At 42.5% G+C, this 17,659-nt stretch overlaps 2 protein-coding genes across 7 annotated transcripts in view; one reads left to right on the top strand and one right to left on the bottom strand.

Annotated features, from left to right (window-relative positions):
• The window catches only part of N4BP2L2 (NEDD4 binding protein 2 like 2), a 667,270-nt gene that overhangs the window by 9,313 nt on the left and 640,298 nt on the right, over positions 1-17,659 (bottom strand). The window lies entirely within an intron of this gene.
• Positions 1-17,659, top strand: part of FRY (FRY microtubule binding protein) — a 402,818-nt gene that overhangs the window by 1,335 nt on the left and 383,824 nt on the right. For both annotated transcript variants that reach the window (XM_065594453.1, XM_065594448.1), the window contains exon 2: positions 10,036-10,226. The gene's annotated coding sequence lies outside the window, so the exon portion shown is untranslated. The remainder of the gene's footprint in view (positions 1-10,035; positions 10,227-17,659) is intronic.

The raw sequence follows: 17,659 nt of genomic DNA, 5'->3' as shown, positions 1-17,659 counted from the left end.
ATTTACTGTGGCTCCTAATCAGTACATCTACAGGTTGTTGGTTTTTTTTAGGGAAAAGTGTTTGCAGGCAGTATAAAGAAGTCCTATTTGGTATTTTGAAAAATAATCCTTTGATTTTTTTTTTTAAATATTGTATTAAGACTGAATTTACATTTTATTTTTATGATGACTTTACCATTACAGGAATGTTGACAGTATTGTACTATTAGACTATTACTTCTCTTTTACATGTTGATGCTAATAGATACATGGGAGACATAGTGTAAATAGAGTACTACTACTACTGAAAAAACAAAGGAAAAGAAGTACAAAGACTGTCTAGTGACCCTATTCCTAGGTGATGACAGTCATATTTATGCATACTGCCAGCAGCTGCTAGAGACAGTGCCAAGATTTTGGGCTTGAGGGATGATCTCAGCTTCATTATGTAGTCAAGAGGGTTATTACTAGATTTTAGTGTTTTAAACTCGTTGGTTTGCTCGGAGGATTTCAAGCCAGTTTCAGAGTTGGAACTGATTAATCTAATCCACTACATGAATTTCATTTTTAGAGCTGGACAAATAATTTCTAATGAACAACTGATTTGACAAAGTTATCTTTCACTGTTAAAAAATCATCCCCAACCAGATCACTTTCCCCAGATTTTTCACTAAATAATTTCTGAAAATGTTTGTGAGCAATTAATGTATAAGAATTTGAAATTTGTGTAACTTTAATTGGATATGCAGATCACATGGTGTTTCTCTTCTTGGAGTAGTGTAATTCTTGGAATCAGGTTTCCAGTGCAGATACTCAGTTATGAATATGAAATTTGCTTTCCACAAATGTTCTGAACTGTTTGCTTAAAATTCACTATTTTGGTGGATATTGATATTTGTAAACTCATTTATTAGAATATTCATAAAGTATACACACAAACATTATGGAAGCAAATTTGTTTAGTCACATTCAACCAAATATTTTGCAGAATTCGCTGAACTGTTCTTTTCCCTTACTGTAGCTTCATGTCCCCAACATTTAAGACCTTATCTTTTGCCCTTTCATCAGCCTTTAGTAGGGTCCATTTGTCATTTAAAGTATCAAATATTGAGTCAGTGTGGGTGAATAAAATTCTGCCCCATATTCTAATGAAAGGAAAGCTTTTTAACTTTAAACTTGAAGTTGGCTGTGTTTTTGGAGGGAGAAGCTTTGAACAGTGTAGTGCAACCTGTTGTTATCAGAAAGTAGCCCTTGCACCGTTTATGTATTGCTTAATGCACTAGAGAAACCTTGCAGTTCATGAGGCAATGGAAGCCTCAGCTGTAATTCGTGATGCTGCTGGAGGAGTGAATGATATGAGCACATTTTTTGTTCAGTGAACATAGTTTTTCTAGTTTGTGCAGTTAAAAATTTACTACTTGCAGCTATGAAACATATGAATGGCTGAATTACCTACCTGTTTTTAATACAAATGATTGGACCTTACTGAAAATCTTTCAAAAGCAAGAGGGTGTGTCCAAAAAGTGATTCACAACATGCTGCTTGTGGAAATGTCTGGATAGAATTCCAGAAAATTAGTGTGATCTCATTTACTAATTATTTAACTTTTTTGAATATCTTCTGCTTTTCGCTAGTACTGTATCAAATAATTTATTGAAATAGCAGCCTCAATGACTGACTACACAGAATTTGATATTGTAATTTGTGTTTATTTTACAAGCTGTCTGGCTTACATACACCATCCTTCTGTACTGTACAATGCTACGTTGGTCATTAGAATGCCACAATCACACCCGTTGACTGGTATGTTCATGGTGAGTTACCACTGTAGGAAGCTGTCAGATCTACCTGCTTTCTTCTTATAGATCTGTATGATATGTCTTAGATACTCTTCACATACACATCTCCACAAGTCCTTTCCATAGGCTCATACAGTGCTATCTTTTACATATTTATATTCTGTACAAGCTCTTATACTTCACTCACCACTGTGGTTTCTGAGAACTTTCCAGTAGTGCAGTAAGCAATGTGACAAAAATCCATCACGTGGTGTTCTCTCATCGTCTACCTAGGATGAGAAATGTATGCTGTGGAATGTCTTGTTTAAATTGGGTTATTTTTCTCCTTCTTTTAATATATATGTTCTATATATTTATGTTACACAAGGCAAAGATCAAAGAAATGTGCCTTGTACTTAGCAGAAGTGGTGAGGTTTATGATGGGTCCTAAAACATTCTGTCTCCTGCACAGACACACTTTATTCTTATGATGGAGAGTGATTTTTGAGACTGAGGAGCATAGTTGTCTACCACGGTCTTCATCCCAGAGCTTCAGGTGATCTTTTCAGTATTCTGGGCTCAGGTCATGGAACTATTTGAAGATAAGAACTCAGATCTCAAACTTGATTTGAAATTGTATGTGAAGCCAGTATAGAAAGTGGAGGACAGGTTGGATGTGCTTGTGATAGTCTTTGTTGCTGAGGCGATATACTGCAGTATTCTATACTACTTGGAATTTTCAAAACAATGAAGTCTTCATGCCCATGCACATGACATTGCTGTAGTCCAGCCCAGAGGTGATGAATAATTTAGGCTAGGTCATTGTCTGTCAGGCTGGGAGGGAGTGTCCTAGTAAAACCCTGTAATTTACCGCTATTGGTTTTTGATGACTTTTGGAAAATGAGATGTATCTCATATTTTAAATTCTAAGCATGAACTGTTTAGTCTAGTATATCAAAGTAACCTTGGTGGTTTTTAGAATGTACAACTCTTTTGTTTTTCTTTATCCATGGTTTCAAATCCAACCTGGTTAAGCAGTGGCCATTTTGCTATCCTCCCAACTTTTAATTTGTTTGTCCCTGATGCATCTGCCATTGATCGGTCATTATTGTAAGAGAAGGAATAAAGTGAGTGTAGTGATCCTGCCTAACTTGACAGTGTTAGATACTAGTATATAATTTTCAATCTGGCCAGAGTTACAGTTAGTGGAGTTAGTGATACAGCTGCTGGAACACCTGGACAGTAATGATTGGAATTTATCATACAAATCAGTATTTAGCCATAGGTATAATATTGAGAATGTGCTTGTCAGAGTTGTAGATGATTTGCTTACCACAAGGGATAAAGGAAACTTGTCCTGTCTGTTGATGGTATTGGATCTATCAGCAGGATTTCATACTGTGACTCGTGGACTTTAATTGCATGTCCTTATCACATTGGAATATAAAAATTGCCAGGCTGGATCAAACCTGATATCCACATAGTCTGGTATTCTGTCTCAGACAGTGGCCAGTCCCAGATGCTTCAGAAGGAGTTGAGAACCCGGCATTAAGTATGTGGGATGATCTGCCTCCCACTTTGTCTCATCTTAATCTCTAATGGTTAGAAGCTGGCTTAAGCCTGGAAGCATGAGGTTTAATAGCCCTTCCAAAATTTTTGTTAGCCTTAATTATGATAACTCTGGATATTCTTGTAATCAATATATCCAGTCCCCATTTTAGTCTCACTGAATTCTTGACCTCATTGGCTTCCTGTGGCAATGAGATGTGCCTTGTGTGTGCATATTTATGAATATGTCAAAATCATTCCTGATGGAAGGGTATCAGTCAATACTGTTGAGTGAATACATGTGGGGCTGTTCTGGACTTCATGTTGTATTCCTTAGGGTTTTGTGCTGGCTTTCATGTTCTTGTAGAGGGATTTGAGATGTTTCTAGTCTGTTGGTGAAACTTGGCAGTACATACCACATAGTCCAGATGGTATCTGAAGATGCTTGTTTAACTCGTCCTTCACCAACCTGTGGGAGAGGAGGACTAGATGGACTTGTTCTAAGGATATAATGTAGGGCTTGTGTGTATATCACTGTCCACTGCTGGATGGGATACCACATCTTCTGTTGGAGAGTCATCCTTTGTAGACCAAAGACTATGCTTATACTGAGAATTTTAGGGTATTCTCCCTCTGTTGTTCTAGCACCACTACTGCTCCACCAATACTACCAGAGAACTACTACTAGTGGACTGGTCTCTGCTATTTTTACCGCCATGTCATTTAAACATGGTCATAGCAGAATTGGACATCCTGCTGGTAGCCGTTGTCTTTTGTTCTAGTGCTCCCACTGTTACTAGTACCCTACCACCACACCAGTTCAAAAGCAATGGTGTGAGAACTCTCAGTGCAAATGCAGCCAAAGAAGTTAAGAGTTAAACTAGATTGTGGGATAATTTTCTTACCACAGCCTGTCCCAACATAGTATAATTTCTCAAACAGCCTTTTTCTGGGCACTGCTCTGATCTGCTACCTATGTCATTCAAACAGCACCACAACACCTCCTTAAGTGTATGGACTAAAAACACAATAAATACTTGCTTTTACACTTGAACCCAGTTGTTGGGTATGTTAATTTTTTTCTAGTCAGGGACTTAGTTACATTTTTAAAATGAGGTGAGAACAAAAAGAGAGTATACCAACACTCATTCCCACAAATTAAAGAAAGCATGATAAATTAGCAGTAATAGTCTATAAAAGGAGTTCAGATACCCATGTCAGTCTGGGTTGTTAAATTAATACACCTCTACCCCGATATAACACGACCCGATATAACACGAATTCGGATATAACGTGGTAAAGCAGTGCTCTGGGGGGCGGGGCAGTGCACTCCGGTGGATCAAAGCAAGTTCGATATAATGCGGTTTCACCTATAAAGCTGTAAGATTTTTTGGCTCCCGAGGACAGTGTGTTATCGGGGTAGAGTTGTAGTTATTTGAAAGCAGTATAGATCCTCTTATGCTATTAAAGTACGTCCTGCATTTGGTTTGTCTTAGAGCTTAAGATCTCTGAACTTTATACTTGCTCATGACAAGTCACATAGACTTCACACGGAATCAAGGGTGTTACCCAGTCCTGGGATTTGAACTGTGAACACCAGACGTTTGAAGGAGTAATGCTTGTCTGACAGGACAGTGTGTGTAATGTACTGACAATCTTGTATATGTAATATTGCCTCCTCTTAGATCGAACATCAGGTGTAATCAAGCCTTTGTAATTATTCATTGTCTAGTACGGGGTTGGCAACGTTCGGCACGCGACTCACCAGGGTAAGCACCCTAGCGGGCCGGGCCAGTTTATTTACCTGCTGACGCGGCAGGTTCGGCCGATCGTGGCCCCCACTCGCCACGGTTCGCCATCCCGGGCCAATGGGGGTGGCGGGAAGTGGTGCGGGCCGAGGGATGTGCTGGCCGCGGCTTCCCGCTGCCCCCATTGGCCCGGGACGGCGAACCGCGGCCAGTGGGGGCTGCGATCGGCCGAACCTGCCACGTCAGCAGGTAAATAAACCCGGCCCGCTAGGGTGCTTACCCTGGCAAGCCGCTTGCCGAACATTGCCGACCCCTGGTCTAGTAGTAGCTAGTTCTTTTAAAAAAAAAAAAAAAAAAAAAAAAAGCCAACCTTAATACTGAAATCTAATACTCGCTTTCTAATGGAGACTTTTCTTTAACTCAAGTGGTAGAGGCCTGTATTTTGAGAGTAGGGCTATCCTCACTGTCATCAAGCATAGTATAGCTGGCAAGTAGTGACTGTATATAAACAGCACATGAATTCATTATAGGATGAAATCATTATTAGATTCTTTTCATACAGTGATATGTTGCACTATCAACTTGTTTCTGTATGTTTCTTTTACGTTGCCTGATATAATATTAAAATCCTAATTTTTGTATGAAAGCAAAAAATGACTATAGTAGTTACCTTATTTTTGTAAGCCCTAGACACAGTTGCTTTCAAAATGAATGCTACTTTTATTTTATTGTTAGAGGCAGGTTAAACTGATGAGAGTGACAGCCTGGTTGCTGTTGAAGAGCAAGGCTATGACCTCAGCACACATGAGGTGCCACAGATGGTCCTGCAGTTACAGTGTTGGCACAGAAGGTGAAATGACCCGTAGGTAATACCGTAATAGTATCTAGGTCTGCTGAAATTATACTGTAAACAAAGAATTCTGTTCTGTTTCTGCTATATTAGTCTGGTCACCCCATCTCAAAAAAGATACATTAGAATTGGTAAAGGTATAGAGAAGGGTAGCTAATGTGATTAGGGGTATGGAACAGTTTCCATATGAGGAGAGATTAAAAAGACTGGGACTGTTCAGTTTAGAAAAGAGACAACTAAGGAGGATATGATAGTGGTCTGTACAGTCATGAATAGTGTGGAGAAAGTGAATAGGGAAGTGTTATTTACCCCTTTATGTAACACAAGAACCAGCAGTAACCCAATGAAATTAAAAGGCAGCAGGTTTAACATAAACATAAGGAAGTACTATTTCACATAATGCACAGTCAACGTGTGGAACTCGTTGCCAGGGGATGTTGTGAAGGCCAAAAGTATAACTGGGTTCAAAATAGAAATAGATATGTTTGTGGAGGATAGGTCCATCATTGGCTATTAGCCAAGATGGTCAGGGATGCAACCCCATGCTCTGGGTATCCTTAAACCTCTGACTACCAGAAGCTGGGACTGGATGACAGGGGATGGATCACTCGATAGTTGCGCTGCTCTGTTCATTCTCTGTGAAGAATCTGACACTCTCCACTTTTGGAAGGCAGGACACAGGGCTTGATGGACCATTGATCTGACCCAGTATGACCATTCTTATGTTTTTAATAAAATTCAGAGCATCATTCAATTTTTTAGTTTTCATGTGGGTTTTGAAAATCCATTAGGATGATAGGTAAAATCACTCTGTGTAGGTATAATCAAAATTTATTCAGAAGCCCCACACACTAAGACATCATGTCTTCATAGCATAATAACCATACTGTATTGTACGCTGTATTGGTGTACCTTTAATTTGGTTATTATTTTGAAATTGGTATTATTGGGATTTCAGAATCCTACATATTGTATGCATTCCCAAAACTGCATATTGGAGATGTTTACATGCCCAGGGGTGATTTTCAAGGGCAGTAAGGTTGTAATTACAATGGGCCTCTGAAAAGAAATCCTACAGAAGATCCACAAGGGTCATTTAAGAATTGAGACGTGCAAACAACAAGCACAAGAGGTGCAGTGCTGGCTGCAGAGCAATCACAACATTACTGATGTGGTAGGAAACTGTTTTTCATGCTTGAAATACAAGTCATGCCAACAGGCAGAGACACTGAGACCTCATCCAGTTCCACAAAGGCCTTTAGGAGAAGGAAAGCACTGATTTATTTACCTGGCAATCAAAGGACTATTTAATAGTCACAGATTATTATTCTCGGTATCCAGAAATTTGCACACTGCACAGTACTAATAGTAAGTCAGTGTTAGCCAGCATGAAGGGAATCTTCTCCAGATGAAGTCTTTAGTGATAATGGGCTGCAATTTTTCAGTGCAGATTTTAGGCAATTTGCAATAGATTGTGATTTTCATTGCAAAACATCAAATCCAAATTATGCCCAATCAAATGGACTTGTGGAAAGATATATATGGACAGCAAAGAACTTTATGAAAAAACTTTTGACAGTGGGTGTGATTTCTATAAAGTTTTATTGGTATGCCTTTGGAGAATGGCTTTTCTCTAGCTGTTAATGGGAAGAAGGATGAGATCTAATTTACCAATTAGTGATAACTTGCTGAAATCTCATAACAATGAATCACTAGAGAAGATGAAAGAAAATCAGAAGTGGAAGCACAAATATTATTTTGACAAAAGGGCCCATGATCTCCCATCTCTTAACCTAGGTGATAGAGTGTGCCTGAGGAATTGCACCTCTAATACTTGGTGCCAAAAGTGTAGACGTGGACTTCGGCATTTCTCATCTGACTGATTCTTTATCGTCAATACACAAAGCAGAAACTATCAAGGAACAAGAGAACAACTCAGATTCTAATGAAAGGCTGATACTGAGAAGATCAGAGCAGGAGATTAAATGTCCTGAAAGACTCATAGAGACTTGCTAACCTGCCTGGAGAAGGGGGATTTGAGGAAAATGAGTGGTAAAGACTTGAGAGTGATGTGCTGGTAACCTCTCTTCTCTAGGTAGTTGACACAATGGGTTTATGGAAATGTACTACATGGGTTAAGAATTGAATACATGTGTTATAAGATAGTTGTTAGCTGTTATATATATGTTACTCCTGGGATAATTCTGTGCCAAAAAGTTAAAATTCTGTGCACAATATTTTAAAATTCTGCAAAATTCTGAAAATTTTATTTGTCAAAAATAACACTACATAATCACACGAGTTTAAATTATTTTGATAATTTATTTCAGAATACCTGTCAGCAAGTATGTCTGTAACAATACAGACACACACAAAAATTTCCCCAGGAGAAGAGAGTTAAAGAAACCCCTATGACAACCCAATTCCTGTTTCTCTGCCCCCTCTGCCCTCTTCCCCCCCCCCCCGAGGCCAGCCATGGGGCCAGACACCCACAACCCCTCTTCCACAGAGACCAGTTGCGGGGCCCTCCTGGCCCAGATACCCACACCCCCTGTCCCCAGATTTCAGCTGCGGACTCCCCCCAGCACAGACACCCATCCCCCTACCCCTCAGAGCCCAGGGATCCAGAGGGAGAAACAACCTGATGCTCAGTCCCAGGCTTGCGTGGAGTTTCCTGTGTTCAGCCGCCTCCTTCCCTCAGGGCATGCTGGGAACTGCAGCTGCCGGGAATCCTGTAGCTCCCTCAGTCCCTCCCTCTCCTCCTGGCAGTGTCTTCTATGTGTGAGGTGGGCTCTTCTGGGTCCAGTGGCCCCTGGTGGTGGCTAGCAGCACTGCAGCCCATTTCTGTGGGGGAAAGGAAATTCTGCATGCACAACATTTAATTGCAGAATTCCCCAGGAGGAATAATATGCATATAAGAGTTAATTTGTTTGTCTTTAAGAGGGAAGATGTAGAGATATGTTTGTAGACGATAATAATTTAGAGATGCTCCCTTATAAGGGACAGTATTAAGAACATAAGAATTTGGAGATGTGCCCTGGAGACGGGTGTTGGAAACACCACATGGTTGTGTGCAGCAGCTCAATACAGAAGTTCTCCAGTTTGTTTTTAAAGTTTTATTCCTTTCTAATTCACTGGTTTGTTTTTTAATGAACCCCAAGATTGTTATAATGGAAATAGAAAAGGGGAAGACAAGGGTTACGAGAATAAGGATATCCTAGAAACTACGGCAAATTGAGGGATTTGAAGGGGGGAGGTTAGTGGAAACTAGAAACTGATATTGAAAGGAGGAAGGAAGGATATGAGGGAGAGAGATGGGTATAGGATGGGAAAAGAGGAGAGAAGATCACAAGGTCTTTGGGGGTAGAGACTATCTTTTTGTTCTGTGTTTGTACAGTGCCTGGCACAATGGGGTCCTGGTCCATGACTAGGGCTTCTAGGCACTATGATAATGCATGATGAAGCCTTTGTTTGTGTGTTCTCAGTTGTCTACTGATTTAATATTTCCTTGCAAAAAACCAGTTGTGCTTGACTTTTTTCAGTGGTCACCAGCTCCTTATATTTCAAGCATGGTTTAGTATACCTCTACCCTGATATAACGCTGTCCTCAGGAGCCAAAAATTCTTACCGCGTTATATCGAACGTGCTTTGATCCACCGGAGTGCGCAGCCCCGCCCCCCTCGGAGCACTGCTTTACCGCGTTATATCTGAATTCGTTCGCGTTATATCGGGGTAGAGGTGTAGAAGTAAGTTTGTTCTGACTGTGGTTCATTCTTCACCAGTCCTAAACCCCTTCTTTTGTGAGCAAAAAGGAGAATGATACATGTTTATGCAATCAACATCACGTATACATTGCACAGATGGTTCACTTTATAATTCTGCAGTGATAATTTTTAGTAGTCTGGAGACAGTATCAGAAGCCAATGCCGAAGTCTTTTTGTCACTACAGAGCTTTAGGAGAGCTGGGGCTGGGGCTGAGAACTTAGTATCTTCTCCTTTAGAAGATGCAATGCCATAGCTAATCACCACTGTCATGTCCTTGTGTGTGTGTGTTGGAGTAGGGGGAGATTGAATATCAGTTTGGAAAGCCATAGTTTAATTGTGTTTTGTTCTTTTGTTTGCTTGCATTTAGAAAGGGGCTGAAGAGTGGCACTTACAGTACAGAAGAATATCTGTGCATGCTGGCACGTGTCTTTTGCTAGTGGAAATGCTAATGGCTCAAAATGTGAACTAAATCAAATCTGATCTGTCACCTGCTAGAGGTGAAACACACCCAGAGTGGAAATCTACTGCAGTCACATCTTCCACGGACATGAATTAAAGGTAAGTAGCCTTCTCTTACGTAATTATTTTATAATCAAGCTTTGTTGCTAATTATTTTTCACATAATTTGCTGAATGGCCTACTGCGTTCCTTATAATTATGGAGCTTGCCTAATACAATAGTTTGGTGTATACAGTGCACGCATTGCTGATAGAGCTTTGTCGATATATCTTCATAGTTCAGTCCATGCTTTCTTCCCTTTATTGAGCTGGCTAAATAATTTATTAAAAATTGCCTTCCTATAATAAACCTAGTAGCTTAAGTTACATTGTTCTCTACCTAGGACAGTGCTTTTGCAGGTTATATCTTAGTTTAGTATCAAAGTCTGCCAAAAACAAAACAAGAGAGAGGTAAATTATGTTGTTTTGTTTGTGTTAAAGGACAATATTAGAGGCACCCAGAAGATTTGCTATGCTGAGAGGCCCTTCCAGAAGTTATAGCTGGGGTTGAAGCTCTTGTAGGAGGCAGAAACCGATATAGTAGCAGTGATTCTGAAGAGCAGATCAGTTCAGCAGCTGTGGCGCATGGGAGAGGAGCAGCAGGGTCCTCTGTAGAACTAGCTGAGGGCAAGTGTCTGCAAACTTCTGACCTAATGAGGTGGAGGCAGGATAAGCTCCAGCACACTCTGTCCAAGATAGAGGTGGAAGCCAGTATTTCTCACCTTTAAATAGGCAGCAGATGGTGGGGTGTTAGCATGGCAGAGAAAAGCCGTCCCACCAAAGAAGTGCAACTGCCTAGATGTTGTCTCGAGAAGTGAGAGCAGAAAGAGCTACAGCTAGTTTCACTGCAGCTTGAAACTGCCTGCCCAGGCTCTGATCTTGTCCCCATCTCTCTGCTTCTAGCAGGCTGGGCTACCCTATTACTTCTCCAATTGCAAAGGGGTGGTCCCTTAAGATCCATTGGTGGGAGAGAATGGAGCAATGTCTGCACAGCCGGCCCTGTCTTCTGCCCCAGCCCCATTAGAATGGGGGAATCTAAATTTCTGGAAGTCAGAAGGGGCATAGGACAAGGGAACTGGGCTTATAAGAGTCATGGCTCGTTTCTCTCAACAAATGGGTGTAAAATTCAAATTTTCTATATAGAATGTACATTGTCCACCAAATAAAAGGCTTTCAAGTGGTCATTTACGATATGGCACCAGACAATCTTGAATTGCTGCTGCTGCTGCCACCAGCATAATCACTTAGGACCATCCTCTGTATCTATGCTTCCTTGCTGTAAGTAAATATTGTTTTAATATGAATAAAGACCCTGCATAAAACAGCCTAGTGAAACAAACTGTGAAGAAGTAACTGATGGCTGAAGTTTTGAAGATATCTTTACCTGTTTTTTTCTTTTGAAATGAAAATTCTAGAAAAATAAAATCCCTAAAGCAATGTCCCTTCTTACAAGGACTATCTAGAAACTTGTTTTAGAAGAAAATGATAGGTAGCCATGCAGAAAAAAGCACTGGGTCCTAAAAGTATTCATTCTGTTAAAGAATCTTATGCACAGGGAAAAAACAGGTAAAATGGAATTTGTTCTAATTCAAATGTTGAGGGAAGCATCTTATCTAAAATACGATTTTCAAAACAGTTGTCTTTATATAGAGCAAAAATGGTTGTTTTCACAAGCAGGTGTAGTTAGAAGAACAGCTTGCCTTTTACCTACACTATTTGGTCATGGAATGACTAGCAGAGACCTGAGGAGAGAAGTTATGCAGTGCCTATAGGGAAACCTAATCTTGCAAAACTCTAGACATTGAGTAACTTTGAAAATGATAGATAGCATGAACAAAATCAATGCTCCTCACTTTCTCCAACTTGATCGTGTGGGCACATAGGGGATATTGTTTCTGAAGGAAAGTGGGTGTTATTTGCACAGAATTGGTGCTAGTAAAGTTATTTTCATATACCAGTATCATAAAATCACATTAAAAATGTCTTACAGAAGTCCTCAAAAATATCTTGAGAGAGAAAACATCAAGCTCAGAAATCTTATTTATAGTATTTGACATTTCTCTTAATGGCACAAACTGGGTTCTTAGCCAAAGTTTTTTGACATCTATGTAAAACTCCCACTGACTAGGGTTACCATATTTCCACAATCGAAAAAGAGGACACGGGGGGGGGAGCCCCGCCCCTGCCCCGCCCCATCCACTCCCTCCCACTTCCCACCTCCTGACTGCCCCCCTCAGAACCCCCAACCTCCCCCCGCTCCTTGTCCCCTGACTGCCCCCTCCTGGGACTCCTGCCACTAACTGCCCCCTAGGACTCCACCCCCTATCTAAGCCTCCCTGCTTCTTGTCCCCTGACTGCCCCCGCCTAAGAACCCCCCACCCTAACTGCCCCCCTAGGACCCTACCTGTCCCCTGACTGCCCTGACCCTTATCCACACCCCCACCCCATATTCACACCCCCGTCCCCAGACAGACCCCCGGGACTCCCATACCCTATCCAACTGCTCCCCGCCCCCTGACAGGACCCCCAGAACTCCCAACCCATCCACCCCTTCTGCTCCCTGCCTGCCTCGACCCCTCTCCACACCCCTGCTCCCCTGCCAGCCCCCCCAGAACCCCCGACCCATCTAACCCCCCCTGCTCCCTGTCCCTGACTGTCCCAACCCCCCTCCACACCCCTGCCCCCCTGACAGCCCCCCCGAACTCCCGACCCATCCAACCCCCCCTCCCTGTCCCCTGACCATGGCCGGCTTTAGCAAGAGCTCAGAAATTGGGCTGCACTCTGGCCGGGGTCGCGGGGCTTGGGGCTGGGCTGGAGGTGCTCGGCCGGGGCCAGGCCGGCGTGCTCGGCTGGAACTGGGGCCGGCGCCCCGGGGCCTGAGCCGGGCCAGAGCCGCTGGGGCCAGGGCCAGGGGTGCTTGGCTGGCATGCTCAGCTGGAACCGGGGCCGCCAGGCCGGAGCCGCCGGGGCCGGGGGTGCTTGGCCGGCGCCGCTCGGCTGGGGCCGGGGCCCCGGGGCCAGAGCTGGGCCGGAGCCGTTGGGGCCAGGGCCGGAGCCACCGGGGCCGGAGGGAGCCACTCAGCCAGGGCCGGACTGGGCCGCGCCGTGCCTCGCCTCCTCGGAGCCCTCCTCCTCGCGTCCCCCCCCCCCATCTTACCTGCTGCTGCCCGCCTGCCCCTGCTTATTTTCACACTTCCCGCGAACATCTGAGCGTTCAGGGGAGGAGAGGAGGGAAAAGACAGCTGCGGGGCCGGGTGGCGTACTAAGGCTGCAGGGGATGGGGGGAGCTGGGAAGGGTCTTTGGCTGCCCAGTGGCGCTTAGCCGCCGCTTTTCGATCTATAAATAGCCAACCGGGGGGAAATCCCAGACATTTTTAGATTTTTAGAAATCCCCCCCGGACTGCTATTTATAGACCGAAAAGCCAGACATCTCCAGGGAAATCCAGACGTATGGTAGCTCTACCACTGACTTTAGTGGAATTTGGATCAGGCCCTAAGTTACTATCAGCTTTTCACAATATGTAATCAGTTAGATCAATTATAGAACTATCTTCAAAATTTTCAGAGTAATCCTGTCCATTTTTGAGCTCGGATGCCTAAAAAGTTGCCTAATTATCATGGTAAAATATACTGTATTTCTGATTTTTTTTTTAAATTAATCTCAAACTATCCTTTGTGGAATGTGTCTTCCATTTCACAATAGCAGTGAGAATATGCGGACAGTGTATTTACTGGCTGTTACCTCACTTCTCGTGCTTTAAAAAAAAAAAAATCCTTTGAAGCTAAAGGAAAGAAAAAAAACTAAATGGTGTGAACCAAATGAGGGGATATCCCCTAGGATGTTTTGTGAGAGAGTGGAGCTGGGTTTTTTGCTATCGTATTTATCTAGATATTTTAAAATAATTACAATTTAACTTTTGTGTTAGATTACTAAAATCTAGCTTGCCTTGTTTGACCTGGTTCTTTTGAAATCAGCTATGGAATATCATTGGACAGTTCAAAACAATCAATTAATTAAACAAACAAACAAAAAACCCACCCCAATAGTTAGTCTTGATCATCCTCCATGTGATTCAGAACACCTTAGGAATATTTTTACTGGCCAAGTGGAAAAAACATCTTATTTTAGGACTTAATCCTTTCTAAATTTAAAAATATTTTAGCCCTGTTACTGAATGTATGGCATGGAACCATAACCACTTAAATTGAAGATTCCAGAGAGCTGCAAGTGGTCAAAGTGCAGGGGTAAAGATTACAGCATATTTCATGCATCAAAGATGCCAAGAAGCTGTGGAGTTTAGTGGACATTAAACATGAATCCAAAAGAGGGAGAGCATTGATTTGCAGTCCATTTTAGTTTTTAGCCTTTTGAATAAACGTTCATTTCACTTAGGAGGGAAACATTTTTCTTACTTATTAATGAAGTTGGGTTATGCTTTATTGTTTAACAGTGAGGTCTTGCCCCAGGGTGATGATATTCTGCAGTACTTCCTGCAAAACAATGTTAGAGCATTAAATCATGTTCAGTGCTCAATGGCTAGACTTACTACAAAATATCCCTAGATCTTTTGCTTAAATATAACTAAAGCTGATGCAGATCAAATAGTAACTAGAATTAAGAGAGGAAGCCAAGTTTGAAAAAGAGCACTAATGTTACTGTCTTTACAGGATCAAACTTTATGAGGAAGCTGAGTTATTGCCATCATGATAGTAAGCACTGAAATCTTATTTTTGTTGAGTTTTTCCCCACAAAAACATAATCCAATATAAAATTTATTTTAATAGTGCTGTAATTATGGAGAAATGTATAGTCAGAATGTAAGAACAATATTTTTGTTTTGCATAGTCTGCTTTGTATGCATACAGTATATATTAAAATCCATATTGTAATTGGCATCAAATAAATAGGTCCAGTTTATGTTGTGCAAAAGTACAACTGAAAGAGTTTTAATGTTACTATGTCATTGCCATGGTGGAGACCAAGTGATTTTTTTTCCTCCTCTAACATATCATCTGTGAAGTTTTATCCATTGGAACTGTATCAGGTTCAAGGTAATCTGGGTTAAACAAATGTCAAAGTTAACTGTTTCTTGCTGTATGGAGCTTTCAGTCGTCTTTGTCGATAAGAGTGACGGAATATGGAACAGTTTCTCTTGAGCTGTTATAGCATTATCGAAGTATGAAGGAATAAAGGATTGATTCTTCCTTATTGAAATAATTAGGAATTTTGCCATTGACTATAGTGAGAACAGGATTAGACACAAAGTATACTCCACTACAGTTTCATCTGGTGGCCCAGTCTAGATTCTTATGTAGTTAGTGACCATCATTGTTAAATTTCTAAAGTGAACTTCTGAAGATACATTTAGTGTGTGTGCTCTCTCTCCCACTTCCCTTCAGTCAGCAGAGGTTGGACTTTATCTTTTTTGTCCTCATGTAATTATGGAAAAGCTGGGTCAAAGAATTGAGTTATACATCTTGCTCTGAAGGTGCTGAGGTTTGTTGTGGTCATCCTGATCTTCTGGGAGAGGCCAGTTGCTGAGAAAGTTCTCTCTTCTGCTCACCTGAGGTTTACTTTTGACAGGTCTGTTTCAGTAGCTGAGAGAGCAATTCAAACTGTAAAAAGAATTCTTAAAAGAATCTAACTTGGATAACACAGCCTCTTAGTCTGGTGGACTATTGGAATACACCTATAGGAGATTTAGGATCACCTGCTCCTCTAAGGACCAGATTACTGACTTCATCGAAGTTGTTTCCACCCAAGCTGATACAAGGAGACATACTAAATAGCTTAAAATTGAAACAAGCGAAACAGAAATATTTCTTTGACAAAAATACATAGCCTTTATCACCACTGGAAAATGGACAGACTTTGTATTAATCAGAAAGGAGCATGCAAACCTGCAAAGGTGATTGATCAACATACTGCTCGAAGATGTTATTCAGGCAGAAGAAGGAGATGTCTGTGGAAGAAACCGAAAGGATTTTACTCCTGGGGGAATTCTGTGCCACTGCACATGTGCAGAATTCATGTCCCCTGCAGATTTCTTTGCTTCCCTGCAGAAAAATGGCTTTCTGATGGGGAAGCCACAAGAACGACCCTCCCGAGCAGTATGTTTTGGATGCTCAGGCCAGCCAGCAGAGAAGTAAACCACTGTGGGGTGGGGACAGGTCTGGGGAAGACCCAGCTGGTGGCTCCTACTCTGTGCCGGGCTCAGCTGCTAGTCCTGGCTGGGCTGGGGAGTATGGGACTTCCTCTTCCCATGCACAGCGTCCAGGGCTGGGTCAGACCAACCCCCAGATTTCTCCCCTAGCTGTAGGAAGCTCTGCAAACTCCCTCCACCCCCACTTCCTGCACCCATTGTCCTCAGTTGCCGGGGGAGGGATCCCTGTACAGGGAGCTGCTCCCCCATCTGCTCAACCCTCACACATCCAGACCTCCTCATACCCAGACCCTCCCACTGAGCCTCACCCCTGACACTCAGAACACCCCTCTCCCCGGATGAGCCCTGCTCCCACTGCACCTGGACCACCCAGATGAGCCACCCACACCTGGATTCCCACCCCACCAAGCCCCAATTAGTTGTACCTGGATCCCCACCCTTCTGAGCCCCACTCCCCCCTGCTGAACTCTATCCCCCCACATCCAGACCCCTCTGCTTAGCCCCAAGCACCTTAACCTGGACCCCCCCCCGAAGAGTCCCATTATCACTGCACCCAACCACCCCTCCCCCCCCCAACAAGACCCAGTGCATCCTGATCTCCCCCCCCCCCCCCTGCATCTGGATCCCCCATTGAGCCGGCCACACCCAAATTGCCCCACACAGAACCTTCTCAAACCACGCCTGGATCCCCTCCACTAAGCCCTTCCGCACTCGGATCCTGCCTTGCTGAGTCTGATGCACCTGACATGGAGGGGCATGGCCCTGGGCTGTTTCTGGGGCAGGCCTGGTCCTTGCACTGTGTCAGGGTTGTATGCAGCCTTACCACTGAGTCCGTATCCCGAGGGCGGAGGGGAGCTGCACAGTGGTCTCCCACCTCTGTGCAGCCAGTGGTCTGTGCTCCCCAATACCATGCTGAAGCCTCCACATTTATTTGACAAATAAAATTTGCAGAATTTTGTTTTGCCCCAGAATTTTGATTTTTTTGCCCCAGAATGCTCTCAGGAGTAGGATTTGATGAAAACAAAATGAATTGCGGAGAACGAGAATGAACATTTTGAATAAACAGAAACGGTGTCAATTTCCAACTCAGAAATGCAAGCAATACTAAACCAATCTACTGAGTCTCAAGCAGTTAGTTTGAATAAAGAAAAAAATGGGACACTGAAACTCCTGTTACTGCCTCTTTAGGCAGAGTGATAAGAAAACCTGCTAGATAGTCCATTCTAGATTTTTAAAGATTCAGATTAGAGTTATGAATGTTGAATTAAGGTGATACAATTAAGTAAAAAAGTTTAAATTCAGTTAAATTGTCTGCATATAGTTTTTTTAA

Source organism: Chrysemys picta, chromosome 1 (genome assembly GCF_011386835.1).
Source record: "Chrysemys picta bellii isolate R12L10 chromosome 1, ASM1138683v2, whole genome shotgun sequence".
NCBI classification, from domain to species: domain Eukaryota; kingdom Metazoa; phylum Chordata; order Testudines; family Emydidae; genus Chrysemys; species Chrysemys picta.
This window is presented reverse-complemented; position numbering and strand designations above follow the sequence as displayed.